Below are 13,013 nucleotides of genomic sequence, written 5' to 3'. Positions count from 1 at the left end.
GTAGCAGCGGTGGCTGCCAATGCTATAACAGCAACAATGGCAGCAGCAATGTCAAATTCTCTTCTGGAGCATGTGGACATCCACTGGCATGGATACAACTCCAGGAACACGAACCGCCAAGACCCATTTTTCTTGATCCCAGCACGACTTAGGCTGGCAGCTCTTCTGGAGAATCCAAAAGCATGGCTACAGTTCCTAGGCTTATGTTAATGCTAGCCAAAGCTGGCCATATTGGGCTCTCAGTCCCCATTGGCATCAGAAGTACAGAGTTTTTCATTAAGGCCCAATAGGTCTCTGTCATGTTGGGTTTCAGCAGCAGTCACAGGGTGCACACATCGCTCAGGAATCCAAAGAGGTACCTCATTGTCCTGAGGAAAGACATAAACAGAACCCCGGGCCCACACCAACACCAGATCGGGTCTCCTTCAAGTGCTAGTAGAAAGATCCTTCCATTATTCCAGAGGGTGATTTGCAACAGGAAACCTCCAGTGCTTATGTGCAGTGGATACTCCAGCAGAAACCACCGATAAAAAATTTTAAATATATAGAAAGAGGAAAAGAATGGAATGTGGAGAGGAATGATGAGACCCCAGTTCCCCCTTTTTTTACTCCAGCAAAATATGTTTGTTTAACAGCCAGGGTTTTAACAAAGCCAAAAGAGCAGGAATAGAGTGTCAGCTGGGAGAACACCTGAGCACGTTTTCTCAGGCCAGACTGCTGACGTCCTGTAGAAGAAGGTGAGCCTAGAAGGCTTTGGTAAAGTTGCCTATCCAAGTGACCATGGGTTTGACTGCCAACCCACGAGCCTGGCTTAAAATGAAGATCTGTGCTTATATAACCCGCAGTCTCAAGATTTCTAAATAAATTGTTCTTTTGGAGCATTGAAGAGAGGGATCCCAGGGTGGGCTCTCTCCCACAGATGCACATTAGCCTCCAGGTACCCAGCAGCATCACAGCAGGCCTGTACTGACACCTCAGGCAGAGCACTAGTCCTTCCTGATTTTCTGTTTGAAAAGATCCAAAATATCATTGTGATAGTATGGTGGTGTGAATATAATGTCCCCTGTAAGTCTAGTGCATCTACACTGGGAAGATTGAGGAGGTATGGCCTTGCTGGAGGGAGTCTGTCACTGGGTGAGGACTTGGAGGTTTCAAAAGCCACCTTGTGTTCCCAGTGTGTTCACATTGGGCTCGTCAGCTCAGCTCCCTGCTGTGGTTCAAGATGTGAGCCCGCAGCCCTCAGCTGGCTCCAGCCTCCATGTCTGCTACCCGCCGTCCCTGCCATTATGGACCCTTACCCTCAAACCACAAGCGCAAGTAAACTCCTAAATTTGCCTGAGTTGTGGTGTTTTTATCATAGCAATAGAAAAGTAACAGAAGTGTTGAATGAGAAGTGTCCCTCCCAGCTCACGTATTTGAACATGTGGTGCCATCTGAAGAGGTCATTGCAGGCCTTGCTGGAGGAAGTATGTCAGTGTCACCGGGGCGGGGCAGGAGCTGAGAGTTCATAGCCACGCCCTACTGCTTTGTGCTTGTTAAAGATGTGCCCTCTCAGCTTCCTGTGCCTGCCACCGTGCCTCACTGCCGTGAGGGGCTGTTATCCCTCTGGAGTCACAAGCGCAAACAAATTCTTCCTGATGTAAGTTGCTCTTGGTCATGTAGTCTTATCATAGCAACAGAAAGTAACTGATAAATAACTATCCTTGAGGTTATCCTCATTGAAAAGATAGAAGCCGTCAGAATTGGAAAAGGGGTGCTGAGCCAACCAACTAAATGTCCTTCAATTTAGCTCAGACTATCAGTCACTAAAAGGATAAAGAGGGTTCATTTTCGAGGGGCTCCCTAAGTTTCCAATGTGCTAGATGCAAAGTAAGTCTTTCAAGGAGAAGTTGGAGGCTCTGGATTTTACTCCGGCTCCTAGAAGCCCCTTCAATTGAGAATTCAACCCTACACAGGTGCGTCTCCTCAAATAAATGGCACTGGCCCTAATAAAAGTAAAACCTAGCAACCCACTGGGGGTTCAGGGCAGTTTTTCCTCAGTTACCTATGAAAATGAGACTGAACGAGAGCTGTTTGTTAAACTTCACCATAAGAAAATAATACTTCGTGTGACTTTTCCCAGGAAATAGGAAGAATATGGGGCAGGTTTCAAAGATGTAAAAGTATTTACGTGACCCACAAGAGGGAAAACTTGCAAGTTCATTCTATTTAACACAGACTGGCACCACTGATGGAGCAGATGCAGAGATCCACGGCCGGGCGCCACGCCGAGCTCCAGGAGTCCAGTTGATGAGAGAGAGGAAAGATTCTATGAGCAAGGGACATGGAAATCATGATGGGAAAACATACAAAGACAGCCAGCCAAACTAGTGGAAATGCATGAACTATGGACTAATAGCTGTAGAACCCCTCCCCGACCCTCCCCGTAATGGTCTAGGCCCTCTGGATAGGTGAGACGGTTGTTTAGCAGGCACTGTTTAGGGGACCCCCAGGCAGTGGGGTCAGGATCTGTCCCTTATGCATGAGGGGGCTTTTTGGAGCCCAGTGCCTATGGTGGGGCACCTTGTGCAGCCTTGGTGCAGGGGAGGGGCTTGGACCTGCCTTAACTGAATGTACCAGGCTCTGCTGACTCCCCATGGGAGACCTTGCCTTGAAGGAGGTGGGAATTGGGGGTGGTTTGGAGGGGAATGCTGGGGGGTGGGAGGAGGGAGGAGAGGGGGATCTGTGGTTGGTATGTAACATGAATAGAAAATTTCTTAATAATAATTTTTAAAAAAGATTATCGGCTGCCACATGATGCCTTTTAGAAACTTAATTCTATCTTTGTCAAAGGACTGGATAAAAATTCACTCTGGAAGTAGAGAAATGCAATCGTAGAAGAAAAACAAGGAAAAGGAAAGTAAGCAGCTGTGGAAACCAGGGTGTCCAGAGCCCAAATAAAGAGGGTTCCCCTTATTCCTCTTTGGAGGCAATCTGTTCTTGGCCACTAGGTGGCGCCATTGTATGGTCTCCCCTTTTAGCAAGCGATGCTCTTGATTCTCAGCTCAAGGCAGACTTGAGAAACTCCCCTGAAGCCATTTCTCGCCCCCTTCTGTTTACAGCCGCAACCATCCGGGGAAGATTAAACAATGTAGAGAGTGTCTGAGTGCCAAGGCTGGGTGAAGCTGGCACATGGCCCTTGGTTTGCTCTGCCCACACTACTTACTACCTGTGCGGCAGTCTACCCGTCAGAGCCCAGCTTGTCCTCACCGCAGTCCCTCTTAGGCACACAATGCTCCAAACTGGGTGAGAGGTATTGATTTGTTGTCATTTATACCAATGTCCCTGATGTAAATATCCCAGGGCGGAGTCCAACCTAATAACAGGAGCCAAGAGAGGGGAAGAATCCTAAAGTATTTCTACAAAGACACAATGAAATAACCTCGAGTGCACACATGAATCCCAGCATGGTGGCCAATAGCTGTCATCCCAGCATTTGGGAAGTAGAAGCAGGCAGATCAGGAGTTCAAGGCCTACCTGGGCTACATAAGATTCTGCCTCAACAAACCAGGGAGAGACAGACAGACAGACAGAGAGAACATGATAACAAGATAGAGTGAGATCATTTGGATGTTTGAGTCATGGTCTTTTAAAAATATAATCTAATTGTAAGGTTTTTTTTATTTTCTGTTTTGTTTTCAGGACTAGGCCTAGAATCCAGGTGCCTGCTGGACAAGCTTTACACCACTGACAAACAACCCCCCATTTTTAACGTCATTTTGTTTGTTTATTTATTTGGTTGGGGGTTTTTTGTTGTTGTTTTGGGGTTTTGTTGTCGTTTGGTTTTACTGGTTTTGTTTTGTTTTTGAGGTAGGATTTCTCCATGTAACAGCCTTGGCTGCCCTGGAACTCACTTTGTAGACTAAGCTAGCCTTGAACTCACAGAGGTCCACCTGCCTCTGCCTGCAGAATGCTGGGATTAAAGGCATGCACCACCATGCCCTGCTTTTAAGATCATTTTTAATGATGGTTATATTTACATAGTAGGAAAAAACTCAAAGTTTAACCACTGAGTTTTGAAAACTTACAAACTAGCTCCAAGGATTTCAACAAGGGTCCCCAATACCCCGACCCTCCAAGGGCCTATCTCTATGACCTCTGTGACCCTGCTAGCTAAAGCCCAAAGCACTGCCCACAAGGTTTATTATTGTTGTTGTTGCACTTTATTGATTGTGTATGAATGTGTGTAAGCATGCCATGGCACATTCGTGGAGGTCAGAGGACAACTTGGAGGAGTCAGGATTCACCTTCCACGGTGCGGGTTCCAAGGAGCACACTCCAGTCATCAGGGCTGGCAGCAAGCATCGTTCCTGCTGAATGTGCCACTGTTCGTATTCTTTTCTAAAAAAACTTAGCAAGACCCATCCAATCCCTTGACTCCGCCTCAAGTTGTAGGTGACAGATCTTTGTCTAGTGCTGGAGACTGGGTGTGTTGACTGGTTGACAGGCTCAAGTCCCTTTTTTTACTTTTACTTTTTTTTTTTTTTTTTTTAGAAAGAACTGGAGAAATGTTGGCTGGAGGATTCAGGATTCAGGGTGCTCTTGCCTGCCCTGAGCCAATGCTCCCAGCTCACCAAGGTCAATTTCATTGATAATAATCTGCCTCTGCCTCTCCTGATGAAACTGCTTCACAACATAGCCAAACTGAGCAAGCTGACCCAGGAGCTATACCCTGCGCCTCTGGAATGCTACAATCATAGGGGCCTAGTACTTGTAGATCTGTTTGACCAACTTTGCCCCGAACTCTTGGGTATAATAAGGACAAAAAGAAAGCCCAAAAAAGTGACTTTTGCTACAAGACAATGCTTTAAATGTTTCAATTGTTCTATTTATGAGCTGGACAGCAGGCATTGTCTTTGCTGGCAATAAATTGGGAAAAGTTAAAAAAAAGAAAAAAAGAAAGGGTGTCATAAGGTGGGATGTGAAGGTGCACACCTTTAATCCCATGAGGCAGAGGCAGTCAGATCTTGATGAGTTTGAGGCCAGCCTGGTCTATAAATCGAATTCCAGGACAGCCAGGGCTACAGAGAAGCCCTGTCTCGAAAAACAAAACAAAAGTAGGAAGGAAGGGAAGGAGGGAGGGAGGGAGGGAGGGAGGGAAGGAGAGAGGGAGGGAGGGAGGGAGGGAGGGAGGGAGGGAGGGAGGAAGGAAGGAAGGAAGGAAGGAAGGAAGGAAGGAAGGAAGGAAGGAAGGAAGGAAGGAAGGAAGGAAGGTAGGACTACCATGTATCCATACTGGCCTCAAACTCACTGAGTAGCCAAGGATGACCTTGAATCTTTTAATCTTTTATTCCCTTTTCTCCACCCGCCCCTGAGTGCTGGGATCACAGGTGTGCACTACTGTGCTGGTCAGTTTTATGTCAACTTGACACAAGCTAGAGTCACCTGAGAAGGAGGAACTTCAGTTGACAAAATGTCTCCATAAGATGGAGCTGTAAGCAAGCCTGTGGGGCATTTTCTTAATGATTGATGGGAGGGGGTCCAGCCCATGGTGGGTGGTGCCACCCCTGGGCTGGAGGTCCTGGGTACTATAAGAAAGCGGACTGAGCAAGTCATGAGGACAAGCCAGCAAGCAGCACCCCTCCATGGCTTCTGCAGCAGCTCCTGCCTCCAGGATCCTGCCCTGTTTGAGTTCCTGTCCTGACCTCCTTCAGTGATGAACAGCAACATGGAAGTGTAAGCCAAGTAAACCCTTTCCTCCCCAACTTGCTTTTGGTCATGGTGTTTCATGGCAGCAACAGTAACCCTAAGACAACTACTGTGTCCAGGCCCAGCTTCTGTGGTGCTGAGGGTCAAACCCAGGGTCTGATGCATGCTAAGCAAGTGCTTCACTTACCAACTACGTCTCTAGCCCCTCAGTTCCACGCCAGATCTGTTCTTCAAAGATGGAAACAAACACATCAGAATTAGCTATGGCACCTTTTAAAAAGGTCTTCTTTAGATATTGCTTTAATTATGTGTGTCTGGGGGTCTGAATATGTGAGAGCAGTGCCCACGGTTCCTCTGGAGTGGGAGTTGTGAGCTGTCTATTAGTTGTTTGCCTGTGGTTACGTTGCTTCCCGGGTCATATTTGGGAAGTCTTTTCCCACGTCAAAACTCAGCTCTGCTCCCATACAGTCACATCCGTCCCAATCCATGAGCATCACTCTTCTCTCCAGAGCTGCTGCTAGTGTCATGCAGAGCATTGCCACACAGACAGAGCTGGGCAGTGCTAAGCCACAGACTAACCTTTTATCTCATTTTTAGATTTAAGTTGTTGTTGTTGTTGTTGTTTCTGGAGCTGAGGACCGAACCCAGGGCCTTGCGCTTGCTAGGCAAGCGCTCTACCACTGAGCTAAATCCCCAGCCCAAGATTTAAGTTTTTTATATTTTGTGTGGATGAGTATTTTGCCTGCATGTCTATCTGTACATCATATGTGTGCCTGGTGCCCTCCGAGACCAGAAGAGGGCATCAAATCCCCAGGAACTAGAGTTACAGAGGGTTGTAAGCTGCCATGTGGGTAAGTCCTGTGCAAGAGCAGCCAGTGTTTTTAACTGCTGCTCCTGCCCCGTAGTAGACTTTTGTTTATCCATTTCAAGTTTGAAGACTTTTTTTTTTCCTGAGACAAGGTTTCTTTGTGTAGCTCTGGCTATTCTGGAACTTGATCTATATATAGACCAGACTGGCCTCGAACTCACAGAGATCCACCTGCCTCTGCCTCCCAAGTGCTGGGATTAAAAGTGTGCATTACTACTGCCCAGTGAGTGTGTGTCTTTATGTGAAGGCATGAACATATGGAGGCCAGAGGGGCCATCCATTTTGTGTTGTTTTTGTTTGTTCTTAAGATTTATTTCATCATTTATGTGTGTGTCTCTGTGTGTCTATATGCACTTGTGTGCAGGTACCTGTGGAGGCCAGAAGGGGGCGCTAGATCACCTGGAGCTAGAGTTCCAGGCAATGGAGCACCACTTCTGGGTTCTCTGGAAGATCAGTATTCACTAATTTTTTTAATTTTATTTATTCTATGTGTCTTTAACATCATGTATCTTGATCCTATTTGTTTCTTGTCCCTTCAAATCTGCCCTCTGCCACTGCACACTCCCCAAATAAAACAAAATTTAAAAGAGAAAAGGAAAAATAAAATAAAAAAGGAAAAACTTAAGAAGTTTGCATGGAAGTTGCAATGTGACACCATGTGTCACACGGTGTGCCCCTTTGTCCATATATCTTTACTTGCAAGTGTTCATGGCAGAGAGTCATTAGTCCGGTTCCAGGTCTCTGGTTTCTACTACACTATTGATGCTGGGCCCTTGCTAGGGCTCCTCTTGGACACCCTGTTGTTGCCCCACATTGTGGAAATCCTGCAGCTTTGCGTCTGCAGGTCAGGTCCCTTCATGTGCTCCAGCAGATCATAGATGGGGTGGATGATGGAGCCGGCCAAGTTATAACCTTGGGTCTGGGCCTGGGCAGCTATAGCATTGGTCCTCCAGATGTGAAATGGGGACAGTTCTCCCACCCTTACAACTTTGGGGCTGGCTCACCCACACCTGCACTAACAGACAGCTCTCCCACCTACCCCAGATGTTGATGGGTGGGGGAGGAAGAGGACAACTCTCCCCCACCCTTGCCACCACAAGACAGATGAGAAATGGGCCAGCTCTCCCATGCTCACAACTTCGGGGCTGGCTCGCCCACACTTGCACTAACAAGGTTGGCTCTACTGTGCTGCCCTGGTGAGGTGCAGGGCCTGCTCTCCCAAATGTTGCAGCTGGTAGGGGTCAGGGACAGCTCTCCAATTCTTGTTACCTCAGGGTCAACTCTCCCACCTACCTTAGACATTGATGGGTGGGGGTGGAGGGAGGGCATCTCTCCCCAGCCCATGTTGCCATGTGGGAGAAGAGGGGTGGGGCTAGGTCTCCCCCAGTCACATTCTCGGGGCGAGCTCACCTGTGCTCTCAACAAGGTGATCTCCACCGTGCTGCACAAAGTGCAGGACAAGCTTTCCCCGTGTGTTGCTGCTGGCCAAGGGTTCCATTCCCTCACCATCTCAGCCCGCTCCCTTCCTTTCTCATCTCTTCAGACATGCCGCTGTCCACAGGGCCCGAACCATTCTCTCTCTCTCCCATGAACCATCACACCATACCTCTGCTGATAGTGTCCATCTGGCTGGTACTGTAAGGTACCAGGTGGACCCATGGTCTCCCCTGGAGCCTGAAGTGGACAGCTCCAGACCTGTGTGTGGGTCTCCTCGTTCCTACTCTGGTCACACTGGAGGTGTGCTGGGCCATGCTTCCTCATCACAAAGATATCACCATAGTGCCCAACTGCCCAGTACCTCCTGGTTGGTGCGTTCAGTATTCACTCTTAACCCACTTTGTTTTCTGAGACAGGGTCTGTTATGGAATGAAATATTTGTTTAACTATGTAAAGATGTGTTGCTTTTTATCTTGTCTGCCTAAGGCACCTGATTGGTCTAATAAGCTGAATGACTAATAGCCAAGCAGAGGAGGGATAGATGGGGCTGGTGGACAGAAAGAGCTGGCCAGACACGGAGGAAGCAGAAAAGACGGTGGACAGTACGGAGATGAAGTAAACCAGCCTCAGGGCAGCATATAGATTAATAGAAATGCATTAATTTAAGTTTTTTGTTTTTTAAAGCTAGCTAGAAACAAGCCTAAACTAAGGCTGAGCATTCATAATGATAAGTCTCTGTATTATGGTTTGGGGGGCTGGTAGTCCACGAAAGCCTGCTCCAAGGATCCCTCATTAGTCTGGAACTTACCAACTAGGTTAGACTGTGTGGCCAGCAAGCCCCAGGGATCTCCTCAGCTTTGAGATTACAAACACCTGGCTCTAGGCAGGACTAGAACTCAGGTCTTCATAGTGCAAGCATTTTAGCAACTGAGGAATCTCCCACCCCTACATACAGACTTTCAACGGTTCTACCTGGCTTTAGTCCCAGCTTCCCAGGGGCTTCCCGCTGTCCCTCCACTACAGGAAGTGGTCCGTTCCACACCAGCATTCCCTGAGCAATGTGATGTCCCACGCTGACTGACCACTCAAAATCCTCTGCCTACAGAACCAAGATGGCCAAATTGCTACCTTGAATCCTCCCAGGTTCTCTTTGCTCTCAGTGGTTAAGATCAGGACATTTCCTACCCCTTGTTTACAGGAAGAGGAATTCAGGTTAGCTTTCTCCTGCATGCTTTCACGTCTATGTAAATGATACCGCCATCTTGAGTTTCTCAACTTGAGTTTCTCAAGTTTCTCATCTAGTTTCTCCAATCTAGAAATCACCCTTGATTTTACTCTTTCCTTCACACACCATTTCCAGCCCACTAGCAAAATCATGTCATCTCACCTCCACAAGGCAGCATGTGTCTGTCAACTTATGTTGTACGTCCAAGTCAGAGTCTCACCAACAACCATGACCTGTCTCTGGCAGCCAAGCCACCCAGCTGCTCTGGTGCTTCTTCCAGCTATCAACATGCCGGCTTCTGCAAGCCACATTTTGAGACACTCTTGTTAAGCTATAACTCAGGTCATACCACTCCTGTGTCTGGGTTTCCGGTGTCATCTGTCTCCTCACACCCCCGCCCCAACTGTCCTCAGAATTAAATCCCTCCCTCCTCACTAGAATGGAGCCTGTGATGGCTATTCTTGGTTGTCAATTTGACTACATCTGAAATTAACTAAAATCCAAAAATGGAGGGCACACATATGAGGGATTTTTGCTTTATTTGAAGTACAAAGATCCACCTTTAATCTGGATCTTGAGGTAGGGAGTCACCCCTTTAATCTGGGCCACAATTATCTGCTGAAGGCCTATCTAAGGATGTGAAAGAAGGAAGCTTTTGCTCTTAGCCTGCTTGCCCTCACCTGGCTAGCAAGTCCTCATTGGCATCAGAGCCTACTTCTTCAGGATTTCAGCACCTACTGAAGGCCAGCTGAGACATCCAGCCTCATGGACTGAACAACTACTGGATTCTTGGACTTTCTGTTCATAGCCAGCCATTATTGGATTAGCTGGACCACAGCCTGTAACTTATTCTAATAAATCCCTTTTCTAAATAGAGATTGATTCTCTAAGTTCTGTTACTCTAGAGAACCCTAATACAAACCCTGTGTGAGCTGCACACCCAACCTGCCAATCTTATCTGACCTCTTGTCATTCTGAAACTCTTGTTTAGAGACACTTTCCATAAGTCCCAGTCTGCAGATGGATTGTCCCTTGGCATCACCTCACTCTCCCCAACTCTTCTTGATTTTCTAAAGCTCTGCTCCCTGCCTTATCTAAAGCAACATGGCTTTGGTTCCTTCTCTTCTCCACTCTCCTCCCTTCTAAGCAGCTTCAAGATGTACAACTTGCATGTCCTATTTTCCTTTTTAAACTCAAGCTTCTGTTTGGGTCTCTTTCTTCCTTTCTTCCTTTCTTCCTTTCTTCCTTCCTCCCCTCCCTCTCTCCCTCCCTCCTTCCTCTCTCTTCCTTCCTTTCTTTTCTCTCTCTCTCTCTCTCTCTCTCTCTCTCTCTCTCTCTCTCTCTCTCTCTCTCTCTTTCTTCAAGACAAGGTTTCTCTGTGTAACCCTACCTGTCCTGGAACTCACAGATCCTCCTGCCTCTGCCTCCTGAGTATTGGGATTAAAGGCGTGTGCCACCATTGCCCAGCTGTTTGTGTCCATTAAAATCTTTTACTAATGAAACTGAGAACCACAAGAGAGGACACTGATCTCCCAGGTATTATATGATGGTTTTGCTGGGACTCCCCAAGACTTCCAGTAGCATGTCTTTCTTCTCTTTTAGTTCTTTAACCAGCAGAGTAAAAGAACCTGCCTCTGTACCCCCATCACTTTCAGAGCAGGCTGAGATGACAGTTTGCACCACTTTATGCACAGGACATCTGTCACTCATTTCACAGTCCAATCAGTGTGAAGCACTCACAGGCAGCTGGCAAACAACTACTGCTGTAAGAGCTGAAATTTCAGAGGTGAAATGAACTCCCTCCAGGAAGGAGGAAGTTCTTCACCCACCACTTGCCAGGGCCCAGATATGCACAGGCAGCCCCTGGAGCAGGAACTGTGCCCCCAAGTCACCCTCAGAGGCAGTCCAGGGCTGCAAAGGCCACTCTTTGGGTTAATTTACTGCTGCAATCATACTGTTTTCCTGGTTACGCACCCCATAATTACACAGGAAATGAACCCAAAATTGTCCTTGAGAGACTGGACTGACCCTTGCCAACTGGCTGGAGGCCCAGACAAGTACTAATGGCACTTGAGGCCACCTGCAGCCTCAGGCTGGGCCAAGCGAAGGGTGCCAGGTGAGGACTGGAGGCAAGGACAGAGTGACACCGAGTTGTGGCCCCCTCCCTCCCCAGAAGAATATGACCATGGCCTCTGGGCATGTAGAGCCGGTTAACAAGATACTGGCTTGCTGGCTTATTTCTTTGTTTTATTGAGACAGGGTCTCCTTATGTAACCCTGGCTGAACTCAGACTCACAGAGATCCTCCTTGCCTCTGCCTCCCAAGTGCTGGTGTTAAAGGCGTGTCCTATCACACCCAGCAACATGTTTTCTCCACACCATGAGCCTTTCATTTACTAAGAACCATAGCCATATTCAAATACCAGGCAATAAAAGCAAAACTAATCTACACACATTTGATTGGACAGCGAGTGTAGAACCCATCTATTGTTGGGTAACAAGTTAAACAACACGCCTCTCCCATCTCCTAGATGTTGTGGGTCAGCAGCCCCAGGCATAGCTTATCTGGAGCCTTGGTTCAGGGCTGGTTACAGGCTGCAATCCAGCTGTCCCCTGGGCTGTTGGCATCTGATGGCTCCAAGAGCAAAAAGCCAGCTACTGTACTGGCCATTAGCAGCATGCAAGGCCTCATGGCCTAGCGGACATCTTCCTCTTTTGCTAGCTGGGTGACAGGAATCTGCCCTCTATCCTTTGCCACCAGGGCTTCACCACAGCAGCCTCCTCCTCAGAGTGCACATGCTGAGAGGCAGTAAGGAGTCAGCCGCCAACCAGGCCACAGGTGTCTGCAGTCACAGACCGGACATCCCGTTACTGTTGGCTGGAAAAACAGGTGCTAAACTAGTCCACACTCAAGGAAAAAGTCACTCCACAGAGCTGTAAGCATCAGCAGGGGAGCACTGAGGACCACCTAAGAAGTCCCCTACCTCCCGGGTATATCATCAGGGGCTGGGGATATGAGGGGGTTAGGCAGTGACTTAGTCAGGGCTCTGTTGTGATAAAACACCATCATCAAAAGCAACTTGAATTAGGGTTTCTCTCAGCTTACAACTCTCAGGTCACACTCCGTCACTGAGGGAAGTCAGGACAGGAACTCAAGGCAGGAATCCAAAGGCAAGAATTGATACAGAGGCCATGGAGGAACACTGCTTACTGGCTTGCTCTTATACTGTCCAGGACCACCTGCCCAGGGGTTGTACCACCCACAGTGAGCTAGGCCCTCCCACGAGTCATCCATCGAGAAAATGACCCGCCTGAGGCTTGCCCGCGGACCAATCTTACAAAGGCATTTTCTCAATATGATTCTTCCCCGATGTGTCTAAGTTTGTGCCAGGTTGATAAACACCAGTCAGTATCTGCCAACCCTGTCAGCCTGAGTATTATCCCTAGGACCCATATGGTGGCAAGGAGAACTGCTTCCTACAAGTTACCCTCTGATCTCTACATGTGTGCTGTGGCACGTACCCCTCCCCAATCAATCAATCATGAATGTAAAGGAAGGACTTTAAAGGCATCCCAGGCAGCAGGTTCTGTGGGGTTTTCTAAAGACTGACAATGAGGATAACGTTAATGGGAAATGTAAAAGCAAAGCATCCCGGGTTTTCTGCTGTTGTGTGTTGAGGCAGGTCTCATGTAGTCCAGGCTGGCCTTTAAGTCAGTATGTAACTAAAGATGCTCTGGAACTTCTGATAGAATTACAAGTGCACCCTAGCAACCTGCTCTTTTGTTGACGGTTTTT

The sequence above is a fragment of the Peromyscus maniculatus genome, chromosome 5, assembly GCF_049852395.1.
Source record: "Peromyscus maniculatus bairdii isolate BWxNUB_F1_BW_parent chromosome 5, HU_Pman_BW_mat_3.1, whole genome shotgun sequence".
Classification (NCBI taxonomy): domain Eukaryota; kingdom Metazoa; phylum Chordata; class Mammalia; order Rodentia; family Cricetidae; genus Peromyscus; species Peromyscus maniculatus.
The sequence above is the reverse complement of the archived record's forward strand: the minus strand, read 5'-3'. Positions refer to the sequence as shown.